Source organism: Synchiropus splendidus, chromosome 1 (assembly GCF_027744825.2).
Source record: "Synchiropus splendidus isolate RoL2022-P1 chromosome 1, RoL_Sspl_1.0, whole genome shotgun sequence".
Taxonomy (NCBI): domain Eukaryota; kingdom Metazoa; phylum Chordata; class Actinopteri; order Syngnathiformes; family Callionymidae; genus Synchiropus; species Synchiropus splendidus.
In genome coordinates, this window is record NC_071334.1 from 37,868,792 (window position 1) to 37,888,763 (window position 19,972).

Consider the following 19,972-nt stretch of genomic DNA (forward strand, 5'->3'; position numbering starts at 1 on the left):
GAGATAAGGTGGGTTTCGGAACACCAAACATAAAAGTGTTGATAACCTTCGAAAAACACTTCAGACAGCTTGGATTTGATGTACAACTACTAGAAAGACCCTTTCTGCTATAGTGGGAGCTAAAAATTTCATGTTCCGAAGCTTCCCTGAAAAGTTATGGCACAATGCGTTAAACCGCTTTTCAGCCTGAGATAAGGTGGGTTTCGTAACGCCAAACATAAAAGTGTTGATAACTTTCGAAAAACACTTCAGACAGCTTAGATTTGATGTGCAACTACTAGAAAGACCCTTTCTGCTATAGTGGGAGGTAAAAATGTCATGTTCTGAAGCTTCCCTGAAAAGTTATGGCACAATGCACAAAAACGCTTTTCAGCATGAGATAAGGTGGGTTTCGGAACAACAAACATGAAAGTGTTGATAACTTTCGAAAAACACTTCAGACAGCTTAGATTTGATGTGCAACTACTAGAAAGACCCTTTCTGCTATAGTGGGACGTTAAAATTTCATGTTCTGAAGCTTCCCTGAGAAGTTATGGCACAATGCACAAAACGCTTTTCACCCTGAGATAAGGTGGGTTTCGGAACACCAAACATAAAAGTGTTGATAACCTTCGAAAAACACTTCAGACAGCTTGGATTTGATGTACAACTACTAGAAAGACCCTTTCTGCTATAGTGGGAGCTAAAAATTTCATGTTCCGAAGCTTCCCTGAAAAGTTATGGCACAATGCGTTAAACCGCTTTTCAGCCTGAGATAAGGTGGGTTTCGGAACGCCAAACATAAAAGTGTTGATAACTTTCGAAAAACACTTCAGACAGCTTAGATTTGATGTGCAACTACTAGAAAGACCCTTTCTGCTATAGTGGGAGGTTAAAATGTCATGTTCTGAAGCTTCCCTGAAAAGTTATGGCACAATGCACAAAAACGCTTTTCAGCATGAGATAAGGTGGGTTTCGGAACAACAAACATGAAAGTGTTGATAACTTTCGAAAAACACTTCAGACAGCTTAGATTTGATGTGCAACTACTAGAAAGACCCCTTCTGCTATAGTGGGACGTTAAAATTTCATGTTCTGAAGCTTCCCTGAGAAGTTATGGCACAATGCACAAAACGCTTTTCACCCTGAGATAAGGTGGGTTTCGGAACACCAAACATAAAAGTGTTGATAACCTTCGAAAAACACTTCAGACAGCTTGGATTTGATGTACAACTACTAGAAAGACCCTTTCTGCTATAGTGGGAGCTAAAAATTTCATGTTCCGAAGCTTCCCTGAAAAGTTATGGCACAATGCGTTAAACCGCTTTTCAGCCTGAGATAAGGTGGGTTTCGGAACGCCAAACATAAAAGTGTTGATAACTTTCGAAAAACACTTCAGACAGCTTAGATTTGATGTGCAACTACTAGAAAGACCCTTTCTGCTATAGTGGGAGGTTAAAATGTCATGTTCTGAAGCTTCCCTGAAAAGTTATGGCACAATGCACAAAAACGCTTTTCAGCATGAGATAAGGTGGGTTTCGGAACAACAAACATGAAAGTGTTGATAACTTTCGAAAAACACTTCAGACAGCTTAGATTTGATGTGCAACTACTAGAAAGACCCTTTCTGCTATAGTGGGACGTTAAAATTTCATGTTCTGAAGCTTCCCTGAGAAGTTATGGCACAATGCACAAAACGCTTTTCACCCTGAGATAAGGTGGGTTTCGGAACACCAAACATAAAAGTGTTGATAACCTTCGAAAAACACTTCAGACAGCTTGGATTTGATGTACAACTACTAGAAAGACCCTTTCTGCTATAGTGGGAGGTTAAAATGTCATGTTCTGAAGCTTCCCTGAAAAGTTATGGCACAATGCACAAAAACGCTTTTCAGCATGAGATAAGGTGGGTTTCGGAACAACAAACATGAAAGTGTTGATAACTTTCGAAAAACAGTTCAGACAGCTTAGATTTGATGTGCAACTACTAGAAAGACCCTTTCTGCTATAGTGGGACGTTAAAATTTCATGTTCTGAAGCTTCCCTGAAAAGTTATGGCACAATGCGTAAAAACGCTTTTCAGCCTGAGATAAGGTGGGTTTCGGAACGCCAAACATAAAAGTGTTGATAACTTTCGAAAAACACTTCAGACAGCTTAGATTTGATGTGCAACTACTAGAAAGACCCTTTCTGCTATAGTGGGAGGTTAAAATTTCATGTTCTGAAGCTTCCCTGAAAAGTTATGGCACAATGTGTAAAAACGCTTTTCAGCCTGAGATAAGGTGGGTTTCGGAACGCCAAACATAAAAGTGTTAATAACTTTCGAAAAACACTTCACACATCTTAGATTTGATGTGCAACTACTCGAAAGACCGTTTCTGCTATAGTGGGAGGTTAAAATTTCATGTTCTGAAGCTTCCCTGAAAAGCTATGGCACAATGCACAAAAACGCTTTTCAGCCTGAGATAAGGTGGGTTTCGGAACGCCAAACATAAAAGTGTTGATAACTTTCGAAAAACACTTCAGACAGCTTAGATTTGATGTGCAACTACTAGAAAGACCCTTTCTGCTATAGTGGGAGCTTAAAATTTTCCTGTTCTGAAGATTCCCTGAAAAGTTATGGCACAATGCGTAAAACGCTTTTCAGCCTGAGATAAGGTGGGTTTCGGAACGCCAAACATAAAAGTGTTGATAACTTTCGAAAAACACTTCAGACAGCTTATATTTGATGTGCAACTACTAGAAAGACCCTTTCTGCTATAGTGGGAGGTTAAAATTTCATGTTCTGAAGGTTCCCTGAAAAGTTATGGCACAATGCACAAAAACGCTTTTCAGCCTGAGATAAGGTGGGTTTCGGAACGCCAAACATCAAAGTCTTGATAACTTTCGAAAAACACTTCAGACAGCTTAGATTTGATGTGCAACTACTAGAAAGACCGTTTCTGCTGTAGTGGGAGGTTAAAATTTCATGTTCTGAAGCTTCCCTGAAAAGTTATGGCACAATGCACAAAAACGCTTTTCAGCCTGAGATAACGTGGGTTTCGGAACGCCAAACATAACAGTGTTGATAACTTTCGAAACGCACTTCAGACAGCTTAGATTTGATGTGCAATTACTAGAAAGACCTTTTCTGCTATATTGGGAGGTTAAAATGTCATGTTCTGAAGGTTCCCTGAAAAGTTATGGCACAATGCGTAAAAACGCTTTTCAGCCTGAGATAATGTGGGTTTCGGAAAGCCAAACATAAAAGTGTTAATAACTTTCGAAGAACACTTCAGACAGCTTAGATTTGATGTGCAACTACTAGAAAGACCCTTTCTGCGATAGTGGGAGGTTAAAATTTCATGTTCTGAAGCTTCCCTGAGAAGTTATGGCACAATGCAAAAAAACGCTTTTCAGCCTGAGATAAAGTGGGTTTCGGAACGCCAAACATAAAAGTGTTGATAACCTTCGAAAAACACTTCAGACAGCTTAGATTTGATGTGCAACTACTAGAAAGACCCTTTCTGCTATAGTGGGAGGTTAAAATTTCATGTTCTGAAGCTTCCCTGAAAAGTTATGGCACAATGCGGAAAAACGCTTTTCAGCCTGAGATAATGTGGGTTTCGGAACGCCAAACATAAAAGTGTTAATAACTTTCGAAAAACACTTCAGACAGCTTAGATTTGATGTGCAACTACTAGAAAGACCCTTTCTGCGATAGTGGGAGGTTAAAATTTCATGTTCTGAAGCTTCCCTGAGAAGTTATGGCACAATGCACAAAAACGCTTTTCAGCCTGAGATAAGGTGGGTTTCGGAACGCCAAACATAAAAGTGTTGATAACTTTCGAAAAACACTTCAGACAGCTTAGATTTGATGTGCAACTACTAGAAAGACCCTTTCTGCTATAGTGGGAGGTTAAAATTTCATGTTCTGAAGCTTCCCTGAAAAGTTATGGCACAATGCACAAAAACGCTTTTCAGCCTGAGATAAAGTGGGTTTCGGAACGCCAAACATAAAAGTGTTAATAACTTTCGAAAAACACTTCAGGCAGCTTAGATTTGATGTGCAACTACTAGAAAGACAGTTTCTGCTGTAGTGGGAGGTTAAAATGTCATGTTCTGAAGCTTCCCTGAAAAGTTATGGCACAATGCACAAAAAACGGTTTTCAGCCTGAGATAAGGTGGGTTTCGGAACGCCAAACATAAAAGTGTTGATAACTTTTGAAAAACACTTCAGACAGCTTAGATTTGATGTGCAACTACTAGAAAGACCCTTTCTGCTACAGTGGGAGGTTAAAATTTCATGTTCTGAAGCTTCCCTGAAAAGTTATGGCACAATGCGTAAAACGCTTTTCAGCCTGAGATAAGGTGGGTTTCGGAACGCCAAACATAAAAGTGTTAATAACTTTCGAAAAACACTTCAGACAGCTTAGATTTGATGTGCAACAACTAGAAAGACCCTTTCTGCTATAGTGGGAGGTTAGAATTTCATGTTCTGAAGCTTCCCTGAAAAGTTATGGCACAATGCACAAAAACGCTTTTCAGCCAGAGATAAGGTGGGTTTCGGAACGCCAAACATAAAAGTGTTGATAACTTTCGAAAAACACTTCAGACAGCTTAGATTTGATGTGCAACTACTAGAAAGTCCCTTTCTGCTATAGTGGGAGGTTAAAATTTCATGTTCTGAAGCTTCCCTGAAAAGTTATGGCACAATGCACAAAAACGCTTTTCAGCCTGAGATAAGGTGGGTTTCAGAACGCCAAACATCAAAGTCTTGATAACTTTCGAAAAACACTTCAGACAGCTTAGATTTGATGTGCAACTACTAGAAAGACCGTTTCTGCTGTAGTGGGAGGTTAAAATTTCATGTTCTGAAGCTTCCCTGAAAAGTTATGGCACAATGCACAGAAACGCATTTCAGCCTGAGATAAGGTGGGTTTCGGAACGCCAAACATAAAAGTGTTGATAACCTTCGAAAAACACTTCAGACAGCTTAGATTTGATGTGCAACTACTAGAAAGACCCTTTCTGCTATAGTGGGAGGTTAAAATTTCATGTTCTGAAGCTTCCCTGAAAAGTTATGGCACAATGCGGAAAAACGCTTTTCAGCCTGAGATAATCTGGGTTTCGGAACGCCAAACATAAAAGTCTTAATAACTTTCGAAAAACACTTCAGACAGCTTAGATTTGATGTGCAACTACTAGAAAGACCCTTTCTGCTATAGTGGGAGCTTAAAATTTTCCTGTTCTGAAGCTTCCCTGAAAAATTATGGCACAATGCGTAAAACGCTTTTCAGCCTGATATAAGGTGGGTTTCGGAAGGCCAAACATAAAAGTGTTAATAACTTTCGAAAAACACTTCAGACAGCTTAGATTTGATGTGCAACTACTAGAAAGACCCTTTCTGCTATAGTGGGAGTTTAAAATTTCATGTTCTGAAGCTTCCCTGAAAAGTTATGGCAAAATGCACAAAAACGCTTTTCAGCCTGAGATAAGGTGGGTTTCGGAACGCCAAACATTAAAGTGTTGATAACTTACGAAAAACACTTCAGACAGCTTAGATTTGATGTGCAACTACTAGAAAGACCCTTTCTGCTATAGTGGGAGGTTAAAATTTCATGTTCTGAAGCTTCCCTGAAAAGTTATGGCACAATGCACAAAAACGCTTTTCAGCCTGAGATAAAGTGGGTTTCGGAACGCCAAACATAACAGTGTTGATAACTTTCGAAACGCACTTCAGACACCATAGATTTGATGTGCAATTACTAGAAAGACCCTTTCTGCTATATTGGGAGGTTAAAATGTCATGTTCTGAAGCTTCCCTGAAAAGTTACGGCAAAATGCGTAAAAACGCTTTTCAGCCTGAGATAATGTGGGTTTCGGAAAGCCAAACATAAAAGTGTTAATAACTTTCGAAGAACACTTCAGACAGCTTAGATTCGATGTGCAACTACTAGAAAGACCCTTTCTGCGATAGTGTGAGGTTAAAATTTCATGTTCTGAAGCTTCCCTGAGAAGTTATGGCACAATGCAAAAAAACGCTTTTCAGCCTGAGATAAGGTGGGTTTCGGAACGCCAAACATAAAAGTGTTGATAACTTTCGAAAAACACTTCAGAGAGCTTAGATTTGATGTGCAACTGCTAGAAAGACAGTTTCTGCTATAGTGGGAGGTTAAAATTTCATGTTCTGAAGCTTCCCTGAAAAGTTAAGGCACAATGCACAAAAACACTTTTCAGCCTGAGATAAGGTGGGTTTCGGAACGCCAAACATAAAAGTGTTGATAACTTTCGAAAAACACTTCAGACAGCTTAGATTTGATGTGCAACTACTAGAAAGACCCTTTCTGCTGTAGTGGGAGGTTAAAATTTCATGTTCTGAAGCTTCCCTGAGAAGTTATGGCACAATGCACAAAACGCTTTTCAGCCTGAGATAAGGTGGGTTTCGGAACGCCAAAAATAAAAGTGTTGATTACTTTCGAAAAACACTTCAGACAGCTTAGATTTGATGTCATACTACTAGAAAGACCCTTTCTGCTATAGTGGTAGGTGAAAATTTCATGTTCTGAAGCTTCCCTGAAAAGTTATGGCACAATGCACAAAAACGCATTTCAGCCTGAGATAAGGTGGGTTTCGGAACGCCAAACATAAAAGTGTTGATAACCTTCGAAAAACACTTCAGACAGCTTAGATTTGATGTGCAACTACTAGAAAGACCCTTTCTGCTATAGTGGGAGGTTAAAATTTCATGTTCTGAAGCTTCCCTGAAAAGTTATGGCATAATGCGGAAAAACGCTTTTCAGCCTGAGATAAAGTGGGTGTCGGAACGCCAAACATAAAAGTGTTGATAACTTTCGAAAAACACTTCAGACAGCTTAGATTCGATGTGCAACTACTAGAACGACCCTTTCTGCTATAGTGGGAGGTTAAAATTTCATGTTCTGAAGCTTCCCTGAAAAGTTATGGCACAATGCGGAAAAACGCTTTTCAGCCTGAGATAAGGTGGGTTTCGGAACGCCAAACATAAAAGTGTTAATAACTTTCGAAAAACACTTCAGGCAGCTTAGATTTGATGTGCAACTACTAGAAAGACAGTTTCTGCTGTAGTGGGAGGTTAAAATGTCATGTTCTGAAGCTTCCCTGAAAAGATATGGCACAATGCACAAAGACGCTTTTCAGCCAGAGATAAGGTGGGTTTCGGAACGCCAAACATAAAAGTGTTGATAACTTTCGAAAAACACTTCAGACAGCTTAGATTTGATGTGCAACTACTAGAAAGACCCTTTCTGCGATAGTGGGAGGTTAAAATTTCATGTTCTGAAGCTTCCCTGAGAAGTTATGGCACAATGCAAAAAAACACTTTTCAGCCTGAGATAAGGTGGGTTTCGGAACGCCAAACATAAAAGTGTTGATAACTTTCGAAAAACACTTCAGACAGCTTAGATTTGATGTGCAACTACTAGAAAGACCCTTTCTGCTATAGTGGCAGGTGAAAATTTCATGTTCTGAAGCTTCCCTGAGAAGTTATGGCACAATGCACAAAAACGCATTTCAGCCTGAGATAAGGTGTGTTTTGGAACGCCAAACATAAAAGTGTTGATAACTTTCGAAAAACACTTCAGACAGCTTAGATTTGATGAGCAACTACTAGAAAGACCCTTTCTGCTATAGTGGGAGGTTAAAAATTCATGTTCTGAAGCTTCCCTGAAAAGTTATGGCACAATGCACAAAAACGCTTTTCAGCCTGAGATAAGGTGGGTTTCGGAACGCCAAACATCAAAGTCTTGATAACTTTCGAAAAACACTTCAGACAGCTTAGATTTGATGTGCAACTACTAGAAAGACCCTTTCTGCTATATTGGGAGGTTAAAATTTCATGTTCTGAAGCTTCCCTGAAAAGTAATGGCACAATGCGTAAAAACGCTTTTCAGCCTGAGATAATGTGGGTTTCGGAAAGCCAAACATAAAAGTGTTAATAACTTTCGAAGAACACTTCAGACAGCTTAGATTCGATGTGCAACTACTAGAAAGACCCTTTCTGCGATAGTGGGAGGTTAAAATTTCATGTTCTGAAGCTTCCCTGAGAAGTTATGGCACAATGCAAAAAAACGCTTTTCAGCCTGAGATAAGGTGGGTTTCGGAACGCCAAACATAAAAGTGTTGATAACTTTCGAAAAACACTTCAGACAGCTTAGATTTGATGTGCAACTGCTAGAAAGACAGTTTCTGCTATAGTGGGAGGTTAAAATTTCATGTTCTGAAGCTTCCCTGAAAAGTTAAGGCACAATGCACAAAAACACTTTTCAGCCTGAGATAAGGTGGGTTTCGGAACGCCAAACATAAAAGTGTTGATAACTTTCGAAAAACACTTCAGACAGCTTAGATTTGATGTGCAACTACTAGAAAGACCCTTTCTGCTATAGTGGGAGGTTAAAATTTCATGTTCTGAAGCTTCCCTGAAAAGTTATGGCACAATGCACAAAAACGCTTTTCAGCCTGAGATAAAGTGGGTTTCGGTACGCCAAACATAAAAGTGTTAATAACTTTCGAAAAACACTTCAGGCAGCTTAGATTTGATGTGCAACTACTAGAAAGACAGTTTCTGCTGCAGTGGGAGGTTAAAATGTCATGTTCTGAAGCTTCCCTGAAAAGTTATGGCACAATGCACAAAAAACGGTTTTCAGCCTGAGATAAGGTGGGTTTCGGAACGCCAAACATAAAAGTGTTGACAACTTTTGAAAAACACTTCAGACAGCTTAGATTTGATGTGCAACTACTAGAAAGACCCTTTCTGCTATAGTGGGAGGTTAAAATTTCATGTTCTGAAGCTTCCCTGAAAAGTTATGGCACAATGCGTAAAACGCTTTTCAGCCTGAGATAAGGTGGGTTTCGGAACGCCAAACATAAAAGTGTTAATAACTTTCGAAAAACACTTCAGACAGCTTAGATTTGATGTGCAACTACTAGAAAGACCCTTTCTGCTATAGTGGGAGGTTAGAATTTCATGTTCTGAAGCTTCCCTGAAAAGTTATGGCACAATGCACAAAAACGGTTTTCAGCCTGAGATAAGGTGGGTTTCGGAACGCCAAACATCAAAGTCTTGATAACTTTCGAAAAACACTTCAGACAGCTTAGATTTGATGTGCAACTACTAGAAAGACCGTTTCTGCTGTAGTGGGAGGTTAAAATTTCATATTCTGAAGCTTCCCTGAAAAGTTATGGCACAATGCACAAAAACGCTTTTCAGCCTGAGATAACGTGGGTTTCGGAACGCCAAACATAACAGTGTTGATAACTTTCGAAACGCACTTCAGACAGCTTAGATTTGATGTGCAACTGCTAGAAAGACAGTTTCTGCTATAGTGGGAGGTTAAAATTTCATGTTCTGAAGTTTCCCTGAAAAGTTAAGGCACAATGCACAAAAACACTTTTCAGCCTGAGATAAGGTGGGTTTCGGAACGCCAAACATAAAAGTGTTGATAACTTTCGAAAAACACTTCAGACAGCTTAGATTTGATGTGCAACTACTAGAAAGACCCTTTCTGCTATAGTGGGAGGTTAAAATTTCATGTTCTGAAGCTTCCCTGAGAAGTTATGGCACAATGCACAAAACGCTTTTCAGCCTGAGATAAGGTGGGTTTCGGAACGCCAAAAATAAAAGTGTTGATAACTTTCGAAAAACACTTCAGACAGCTTAGATTTCATGTCATACTACTAGAAAGACCCTTTCTGCTATAGTGGTAGGCGAAAATTTCATGTTCTGAAGCTTCCCTGAAAAGTTATGGCACAATGCACAAAAACGCATTTCAGCCTGAGATAAGGTGGGTTTCGGAACGCCAAACATAAAAGTGTTGATAACCTTCGAAAAACACTTCAGACAGCTTAGATTTGATGTGCAACTACTAGAAAGACCCTTTCTGCTATAGTGGGAGGTTAAAATTTCATGTTCTGAAGCTTCCCTGAAAAGTTATGGCACAATGCGGAAAAACGCTTTTCAGCCTGAGATAATGTGGGTTTCGGAACGCCAAACATAAAAGTGTTAATAACTTTCGAAAAACACTTCAGACAGCTTATATTTGATGTGCAACTACTAGAAAGACCCTTTCTGCGATAGTGGGAGGTTAAAATTTCATGTTCTGAAGCTTCCCTGAGAAGTTATGGCACAATGCACAAAAACGCTTTTCAGCCTGAGATAAGGTGAGTTTCGGAACGCCAAACATGAAAGTGTTGATAACTTTCGAAAAACACTTCAGACAGCTTAGATTTGATGTGCAACTACTAGAAAGACCCTTTCTGCTATAGTGGGAGGTTAAAATTTCATGTTCTGAAGCTTCCCTGAAAAGTTATGGCACAATGCGTAAAAACGCTTTTTAGCCTGAGATAAGGTGGGTTTCGGAACGCCAAACATAAAAGTGTTAATAACTTTCGAAAAACACTTCACACATCTTAGATTTGATGTGCAACTACTCGAAAGACCCTTTCTGCTATAGTGGGGGGTTAAAATTTCATGTTCTGAAGCTTCCCTGAAAAGTTATGGCACAATGCACAAAAACGCTTTTCAGCCTGAGATAAGGTGGGTTTCGGAACGCCAAACATAAAAGTGTTGATAACTTTCGAAAAACACTTCAGACAGCTTAGATTTGATGTGCAACTACTAGAAAGACCCTTTCTGCTATAGTGGGAGCTTAAAATTTTCCTGTTCTGAAGCTTCCCTGAAAAGTTATGGCACAATGCGTAAAACGCTTTTCAGCCTGAGATAAGGTGGGTTTCGGAACGCCAAACATAAAAGTGTTAATAACTTTCGAAAAACACTTCAGACAGCTTAGATTTGATGTGCAACTACTAGAAAGACCCTTTCTGCTATAGTGGGCGGTTAAAATTTCATGTTCTGAAGCTTCCCTGAAAAGTTATGGCACAATGCACAAAAACGCTTTTCAGCCTGAGATAAGGTGGGTTTCGGAACGCCAAACATTAAAGTGTTGATAACTTTCGAAAAACACTTCAGACAGCTTAGATTTGATGTCATACTACTAGAAAGACCCTTTCTGCTATAGTGGTAGGTGAAAATTTCATGTTCTGAAGCTTCCCTGAAAAGTTATGGCACAATGCACAAAAACGCATTTCAGCCTGAGATAAGGTGGGTTTCGGAACGCCAAACATAAAAGCGTTGATAACCTTCGAAAAACACTTCAGACAGCTTAGATTTGATGTGCAACTACTAGAAAGACCCTTTCTGCTATAGTGGGAGGTTAAAATTTCATGTTCTGAAGCTTCCCTGAAAAGTTATGGCACAATGCACAAAAACGCTTTTCAGCATGAGATAAAGTGGGTTTCGGAACGCCAAACATTAAAGTGTTGATAACTTTCGAAAAACACTTCAGACAGCTTAGATTTGATGTGCAACTACTAGAAAGACCCTTTCTGCTATAGTGGGAGGTTAAAATTTCATGTTCTGAAGCTTCCCTGAAAAGTTATGGCACAATGCGTAAAAACGCTTTCCAGCCTGAGATAAGGTGGGTTTCAGTACGCCAAACATAAAAGTGTTAATAACTTTCGAAAAACACTTCACACATCTTAGATTTGATGTGCAACTACTCGAAAGACCCTTTCTGCTATAGTGGGAGGTTAAAATTTCATGTTCTGAAGCTTCCCTGAGAAGTTATGGCACAATGCACAAAACGCTTTTCAGCCTGAGATAAGGTGGGTTTCGGAACGCCAAAAATAAAAGTGTTGATAACTTTCGAAAAACACTTCAGACAGCTTAGATTTGATGTCATACTACTAGAAAGACCCTTTCTGCTATAGTGGTAGGTGAAAATTTCATGTTCTGAAGCTTCCCTGAAAAGTTATGGCACAATGCACAAAAACGCATTTCAGCCTGAGATAAGGTGGGTTTCGGAACGCCAAACATAAAAGTGTTGATAACCTTCGAAAAACACTTCAGACAGCTTAGATTTGATGTGCAACTACTAGAAAGACCCTTTCTGCTATAGTGGGAGGTTAAAATTTCATGTTCTGAAGCTTCCCTGAAAAGTTATGGCACAATGCGGAAAAACGCTTTTCAGCCTGAGATAATGTGGGTTTCGGAACGCCAAACATAAAAGTGTTAATAACTTTCGAAAAACACTTCAGACAGCTTAGATTTGATGTGCAACTACTAGAAAGACCCTTTCTGCGATAGTGGGAGGTTAAAATTTCATGTTCTGAACCTTCCCTGAGAAGTTATGGCACAATGCACAAAAACGCTTTTCAGCCTGAGATAAGGTGGGTTTCTTAATGCCAAACATAAAAGTGTTAATAACTTTCGAAAAACACTTCACACATCCTAGATTTGATGTGCAACTACTCGAAAGACCCTTTCTGCTATAGTGGGAGGTTAAAATTTCATGTTCTGAAGCTTCCCTGAAAAGTTATGGCACAATGCGTAAAACGCTTTTCAGCCTGAGATAAGGTGGGTTTCGGAACGCCAAACATAAAAGTGTTAATAACTTTCGAAAAACACTTCAGACAGCTTAGATTTGATGTGCAACTACTAGAAAGACCCTTTCTGCTATAGTGGGAGGTTAAAATTTCATGTTCTGAAGCTTCCCTGAAAAGTTATGGCACAATGCACAAAAACGCTTTTCAGCCTGAGATAAGGTGGGTTTCGGAAAGCCAAACATTAAAGTGTTGATAACTTTCGAAAAACACTTCAGACAGCTTAGATTTGATGTGCAACTACTAGAAAGACCCTTTCTGCTATAGTGGGGGGTTAAAATTTTATGTTCTGAAGCTTCCCTGAAAAGTTATGGCACAATGCACAAAAACGCTTTTCAGCCTGAGATAAAGTGGGTTTCGGAACGCCAAACATTAAAGTGTTGATAACTTTCGAAAAACACTTCAGACAGCTTAGATTTGATGTGCAACTACTAGAAAGACCCTTTCTGCTATAGTGGGAGGTTAAAATTTCATGTTCTGAAGCTTCCCTGAAAAGTTATGGCACAATGCGTAAAAACGCTTTTCAGCCTGAGATAAGGTGGGTTTCAGAACGCCAAACATAAAAGTGTTAATAACTTTCGAAAAACACTTCACACATCTTAGATTTGATGTGCAACTACTCGAAAGACAGTTTCTGCTGTAGTGGGATGTTAAAATGTCATGTTCTGAAGCTTCCCTGAAAAGTTATGGCACAATGCACAACAACGCTTTTCAGCCTGAGATAAGGTGGGTTTCGGAACGCCAAACATAAAAGTGTTGATAACTTTCGAAAAACACTTCAGACAGCTTAGATTTGATGTGCAATTACTAGAAAGACCCTTTCCGCTATATTGGGAGGTTAAAATGTCATGTTCTGAAGCTTCCTTGAAAACTTGTGGCACAATGCGTAAAAGCGCTTTTCAGCCTGAGATAATGTGGGTTTCGGAACGCCAAATATAAAAGTGTTGATAACTTTCGAAAAACACTTCAGACAGCTTAGATTTGATGTGCAACTGCTAGAAAGACCCTTTCTGCTATAGTGGTAGGTGAAAATTTCATGTTCTGAAGCTTCCCTGAAAAGTTATGGCACAATGCACAAAAACGCATTTCAGCCTGAGATAAGGTGGGTTTCGGAACGCCAAACATAAAAGCGTTGATAACCTTCGAAAAACACTTCAGACAGCTTAGATTTGATGTGCAACTACTAGAAAGACCCTTTCTGCTATAGTGGGAGGTTAAAATTTCATGTTCTGAAGCTTCCCTGAAAAGTTATGGCACAATGCACAAAAACGCTTTTCAGCATGAGATAAAGTGGGTTTCGGAACGCCAAACATTAAAGTGTTGATAACTTTCGAAAAACACTTCAGACAGCTTAGATTTGATGTGCAACTACTAGAAAGACCCTTTCTGCTATAGTGGGAGGTTAAAATTTCATGTTCTGAAGCTTCCCTGAAAAGTTATGGCACAATGCGTAAAAACGCTTTCCAGCCTGAGATAAGGTGGGTTTCAGTACGCCAAACATAAAAGTGTTAATAACTTTCGAAAAACACTTCACACATCTTAGATTTGATGTGCAACTACTCGAAAGACCCTTTCTGCTATAGTGGGAGGTTAAAATTTCATGTTCTGAAGCTTCCCTGAGAAGTTATGGCACAATGCACAAAACGCTTTTCAGCCTGAGATAAGGTGGGTTTCGGAACGCCAAAAATAAAAGTGTTGATAACTTTCGAAAAACACTTCAGACAGCTTAGATTTGATGTCATACTACTAGAAAGACCCTTTCTGCTATAGTGGTAGGTGAAAATTTCATGTTCTGAAGCTTCCCTGAAAAGTTATGGCACAATGCACAAAAACGCATTTCAGCCTGAGATAAGGTGGGTTTCGGAACGCCAAACATAAAAGTGTTGATAACCTTCGAAAAACACTTCAGACAGCTTAGATTTGATGTGCAACTACTAGAAAGACCCTTTCTGCTATAGTGGGAGGTTAAAATTTCATGTTCTGAAGCTTCCCTGAAAAGTTATGGCACAATGCGGAAAAACGCTTTTCAGCCTGAGATAATGTGGGTTTCGGAACGCCAAACATAAAAGTGTTAATAACTTTCGAAAAACACTTCAGACAGCTTAGATTTGATGTGCAACTACTAGAAAGACCCTTTCTGCGATAGTGGGAGGTTAAAATTTCATGTTCTGAACCTTCCCTGAGAAGTTATGGCACAATGCACAAAAACGCTTTTCAGCCTGAGATAAGGTGGGTTTCTTAATGCCAAACATAAAAGTGTTAATAACTTTCGAAAAACACTTCACACATCCTAGATTTGATGTGCAACTACTCGAAAGACCCTTTCTGCTATAGTGGGAGGTTAAAATTTCATGTTCTGAAGCTTCCCTGAAAAGTTATGGCACAATGCGTAAAACGCTTTTCAGCCTGAGATAAGGTGGGTTTCGGAACGCCAAACATAAAAGTGTTAATAACTTTCGAAAAACACTTCAGACAGCTTAGATTTGATGTGCAACTACTAGAAAGACCCTTTCTGCTATAGTGGGAGGTTAAAATTTCATGTTCTGAAGCTTCCCTGAAAAGTTATGGCACAATGCACAAAAACGCTTTTCAGCCTGAGATAAGGTGGGTTTCGGAAAGCCAAACATTAAAGTGTTGATAACTTTCGAAAAACACTTCAGACAGCTTAGATTTGATGTGCAACTACTAGAAAGACCCTTTCTGCTATAGTGGGGGGTTAAAATTTTATGTTCTGAAGCTTCCCTGAAAAGTTATGGCACAATGCACAAAAACGCTTTTCAGCCTGAGATAAAGTGGGTTTCGGAACGCCAAACATTAAAGTGTTGATAACTTTCGAAAAACACTTCAGACAGCTTAGATTTGATGTGCAACTACTAGAAAGACCCTTTCTGCTATAGTGGGAGGTTAAAATTTCATGTTCTGAAGCTTCCCTGAAAAGTTATGGCACAATGCGTAAAAACGCTTTTCAGCCTGAGATAAGGTGGGTTTCAGAACGCCAAACATAAAAGTGTTAATAACTTTCGAAAAACACTTCACACATCTTAGATTTGATGTGCAACTACTCGAAAGACAGTTTCTGCTGTAGTGGGATGTTAAAATGTCATGTTCTGAAGCTTCCCTGAAAAGTTATGGCACAATGCACAACAACGCTTTTCAGCCTGAGATAAGGTGGGTTTCGGAACGCCAAACATAAAAGTGTTGATAACTTTCGAAAAACACTTCAGACAGCTTAGATTTGATGTGCAATTACTAGAAAGACCCTTTCCGCTATATTGGGAGGTTAAAATGTCATGTTCTGAAGCTTCCTTGAAAACTTGTGGCACAATGCGTAAAAGCGCTTTTCAGCCTGAGATAATGTGGGTTTCGGAACGCCAAATATAAAAGTGTTGATAACTTTCGAAAAACACTTCAGACAGCTTAGATTTGATGTGCAACTGCTAGAAAGACCCTTTCTGCTATAGTGGGAGGTTAAAATTTCATGTTCTGAAGCTTCCCTGAAAAGTTAAGGCACAATGTACAAAAACACTTTTCAGCCTGAGATAAGGTGGGTTTCGGAACGCCAAACATAAAAGTGTTGATAACTTCGAAAAACACTTCAGACAGCTTAGATTTGATGTGCAACTACTAGAAAGACCCTTTCTGCTATAGTGGGAGCTTAAAATTTTCCTGTTCTGAAGCTTCCCTGAAAAGTTATGGCACAATGCGTAAAACGCTTTTCAGCCTGAGATAAGGTGGGTTTCGGAACGCCAAACATAAAAGTGTTAATAACTTTCGAAAAACACTTCAGACAGCTTAGATTTGATGTGCAACTACTAGAAAGACCCTTTCTGCTATAGTGGGAGGTTAAAATTTCATGTTCTGAAGCTTCCCTGAAAAGTTATGGCACAATGCACAAAAACGCTTTTCAGCCTGAGATAAGGTGGGTTTCGGAACGCCAAACATTAAACTGTTGATAACTTATGAAAAACACTTCAGACAGCTTAGATTCGATGTGCAACTACTAGAACGACCCTTTCTGCTATAGTGGGAGGTTAAAATTTCATGTTCTGAAGCTTCCCTGAAAAGTTATGGCACAATGCGGAAAAACGCTTTTCAGCCTGAGATAAGGTGGGTTTCGGAACGCCAAACATAAAAGTGTTAATAACTTTCGAAAAACACTTCAGGCAGCTTAGATTTGATGTGCAACTACTAGAAAGACAGTTTCTGCTGTAGTGGGAGGTTAAAATGTCATGTTCTGAAGCTTCCCTGAAAAGTTATGGCACAATGCACAAAAACGCTTTTCAGCCTGAGATCAGGTGGGTTTCGGAACGCCAAACATAAAAGTGTTTATAACTTTCGAAAAACACTTCAAACAGCTTAGATTTGATGTGCAACTACTGGAAAGACCCTTTCTGCTATAGTGGGAGGTTAAAATGTCATGTTCTGAAGCTTCCCTGAAAAGTTATGGCGCAATGCGTAAAACGCTTTTCAGCCTGAGATAAGGTGGGTTTCGGATCGCCAAACATAAAAGTGTTAATAACTTTCGAAAAACACTTCAGACAGCTTAGATTTGATGTGCAACTACTAGAAAGACCCTTTCTGCTATAGTGGGAGGTTAGAATTTCATGTTCTGAAGCTTCCCTGAAAAGTTATGGCACAATGCACAAAAACTCTTTTCAGCCAGAGATAAGGTGGGTTTCGGAACGCCAAACATAAAAGTGTTGATAACTTCCGAAAAACACTTCAGACAGCTTAGATTCGATGCGCAACTACTAGAAAGAATCTTTCTGCTATAGTGGGAGGTTAAAATTTCATGTTCTGAAGCTTCCCTGAAAAGTTATGGCACGATGCGTAAAAACGCTTTTCAGCCTGAGATAAGGTGGGTTTCGGAACGCCAAACATAAAAGTGTTAATAACTTTCGAAAAACACTTCAGACAGCTTAGATTTGATGTGCAACTACTAAAAAGACCGTTTCTGCTGTAGTGGGAGGTTAAAATTTCATGTTCTGAAGCTTCCCTGAAAAGTTATGGCACAATGCACAAAAACGCTTTTCAGCCTGAGATAAGGTGGGTTTCGGAACGCCAAACATAACAGTGTTGATAACTTTCGAAACGCACTTCAGACAGCTTAGATTTCATGTGCAATTACTAGAAAAACCCTTTCTGCTATATTGGGAGGTTAAAATGTCATGTTCTGAAGCTTCCCTGAAAAGTTATGGCACAATGCGTAAAAACGCTTTTCAGCCTGAGATAATGTGGGTTTCGGAAAGCCAAATATAAAAGTCTTAATAACTTTAGAAAAACACTTCAGACAGCTTAGATTTGATGTGCAACTACAAGAAAGACCGTTTCTGCTGTAGTGGGAGGTTAAAATTTCATGTTCTGAAGCTTCCCTGAAAAGTTATGGCACAATGCACAAAAACGCTTTTCAGCCTGAGATAAGGTGGGTTTCGGAACGCCAAACATAAAAGTGTTAATAACTTTCGAAAAACACTTCAGGCAGCTTAGATTTGATGTGCAACTACTAGAAAGACCCTTTCTGCTATAGTGGGAGGTTAGAATTTCATGTTCTGAAGCTTCCCTGAAAAGTTATGGCACGATGCGTAAAAACGCTTTTCAGCCTGAGATAAGGTGGGTTTCGGAACGCCAAACATAAAAGTGTTAATAACTTTCGAAAAACACTTCAGACAGCTTAGATTTGATGTGCAACTACTAAAAAGACCGTTTCTGCTGTAGTGGGAGGTTAAAATTTCATGTTCTGAAGCTTCCCTGAAAAGTTATGGCACAATGCACAAAAACGCTTTTCAGCCTGAGATAAGGTGGGTTTCGGAACGCCAAACATAACAGTGTTGATAACTTTCGAAACGCACTTCAGACAGCTTAGATTTCATGTGCAATTACTAGAAAGACCCTTTCTGCTATATTGGGAGGTTAAAATGTCATGTTCTGAAGCTTCCCTGAAAAGTTATGGCACAATGCGTAAAAACGCTTTTCAGCCTGAGATAATGTGGGTTTCGGAAAGCCAAATATAAAAGTCTTAATAACTTTAGAAAAACACTTCAGACAGCTTAGATTTGATGTGCAACTACTAGAAAGACCGTTTCTGCTGTAGTGGGAGGTTAAAATTTCATGTTCTGAAGCTTCCCTGAAAAGTTATGGCACAATGCACAAAAACGCTTTTCAGCCTGAGATAAGGTGGGTTTCGGAACGCCAAACATAAAAGTGTTAATAACTTTCGAAAAACACTTCAGGCAGCTTAGATTTGATGTGCAACTACTAGAAAGACAGTTTCTGCTGTAGTGGGAGGTTAAAATGTCATGTTCTGAAGCTTCCCTGAAAAGTTATGGCACAATGCGGAAAAACGCTTTTCAGCCTGAGATAATGTGGGTTTCGGAACGCCAAACATAAAAGTGTTAATAACTTTCGAAAAACACTTCAGACAGCTTAGATTTGATGTGCAACTACTAGAAAGACCCTTTCTGCGATAGTGGGAGGTTAAAATTTCATGTTCTGAAGCTTCCCTGAGAAGTTATGGCACAATGCACAAAAACGCTTTTCAGCCTGAGATAAGGTGGGTTTCGGAACGCCAAACATAAAAGTGTTGATAACTTTCGAAAAACACTTCAGACAGCTTAGATTTGATGTGCAACTACTAGAAAGACCCTTTCTGCTATAGTGGGAGGTTAAAATTTCATGTTCTGAAGCTTCCCTGAGAAGTTATGGCACAATGCACAAAACGCTTTTCAGCCTGAGATAAGGTGAGTTTCGGAACGCCAAACATGAAAGTGTTGATAACTTTCGAAAAACACTTCAGACAGCTTAGATTTGATGTGCAACTACTAGAAAGACCCTTTCTGCTATAGTGGGAGGTTAAAATTTCATGTTCTGAAGCTTCGCTGAAAAGTTATGGCACAACGCGTAAAAACACTTTTTTGCCTGAGATAAGGTGGGTTTCGGAACGCCAAACATAAAAGTGTTAATAACTTTCGAAAAACACTTCACACATCTTAGATTTGATGTGCAACTACTCGAAAGACCCTTTCTGCTATAGTGGGAGGTTAAAATTTCATGTTCTGAAGCTTCCCTGAAAAGTTATGGCACAATGCACAAAAACGCTTTTCAGCCTGAGATAAGGTGGGTTTCGGAACGCCAAACATAAAAGTGTTGATAACTTTCGAAAAACACTTCAGACAGCTTAGATTTGATGTGCAACTACTAGAAAGACCCTTTCTGCTATAGTGGGAGGTTAAAATTTCATGTTCTGAAGCTTCCCTGAAAAGTTATGGCACAATGCACAAAAACGCTTTTCAGCCTGAGATAAAGTGGGTTTCGGAACGCCAAACATTAAAGTGTCGATAACTTTCGAAAAACACTTCAGACAGCTTAGATTTGATGTGCAACTACTAGAAAGACCCTTTCTGCTATAGTGGGAGGTTAAAATTTCATGTTCTGAAGCTTCCCTGAAAAGTTATGGCACAATGCACAAAAACGCTTTTCAGCCTGAGATAAGGTGGGTTTCGAAACGCCAAACATTAAAGTGTTGATAACTTACGAAAAA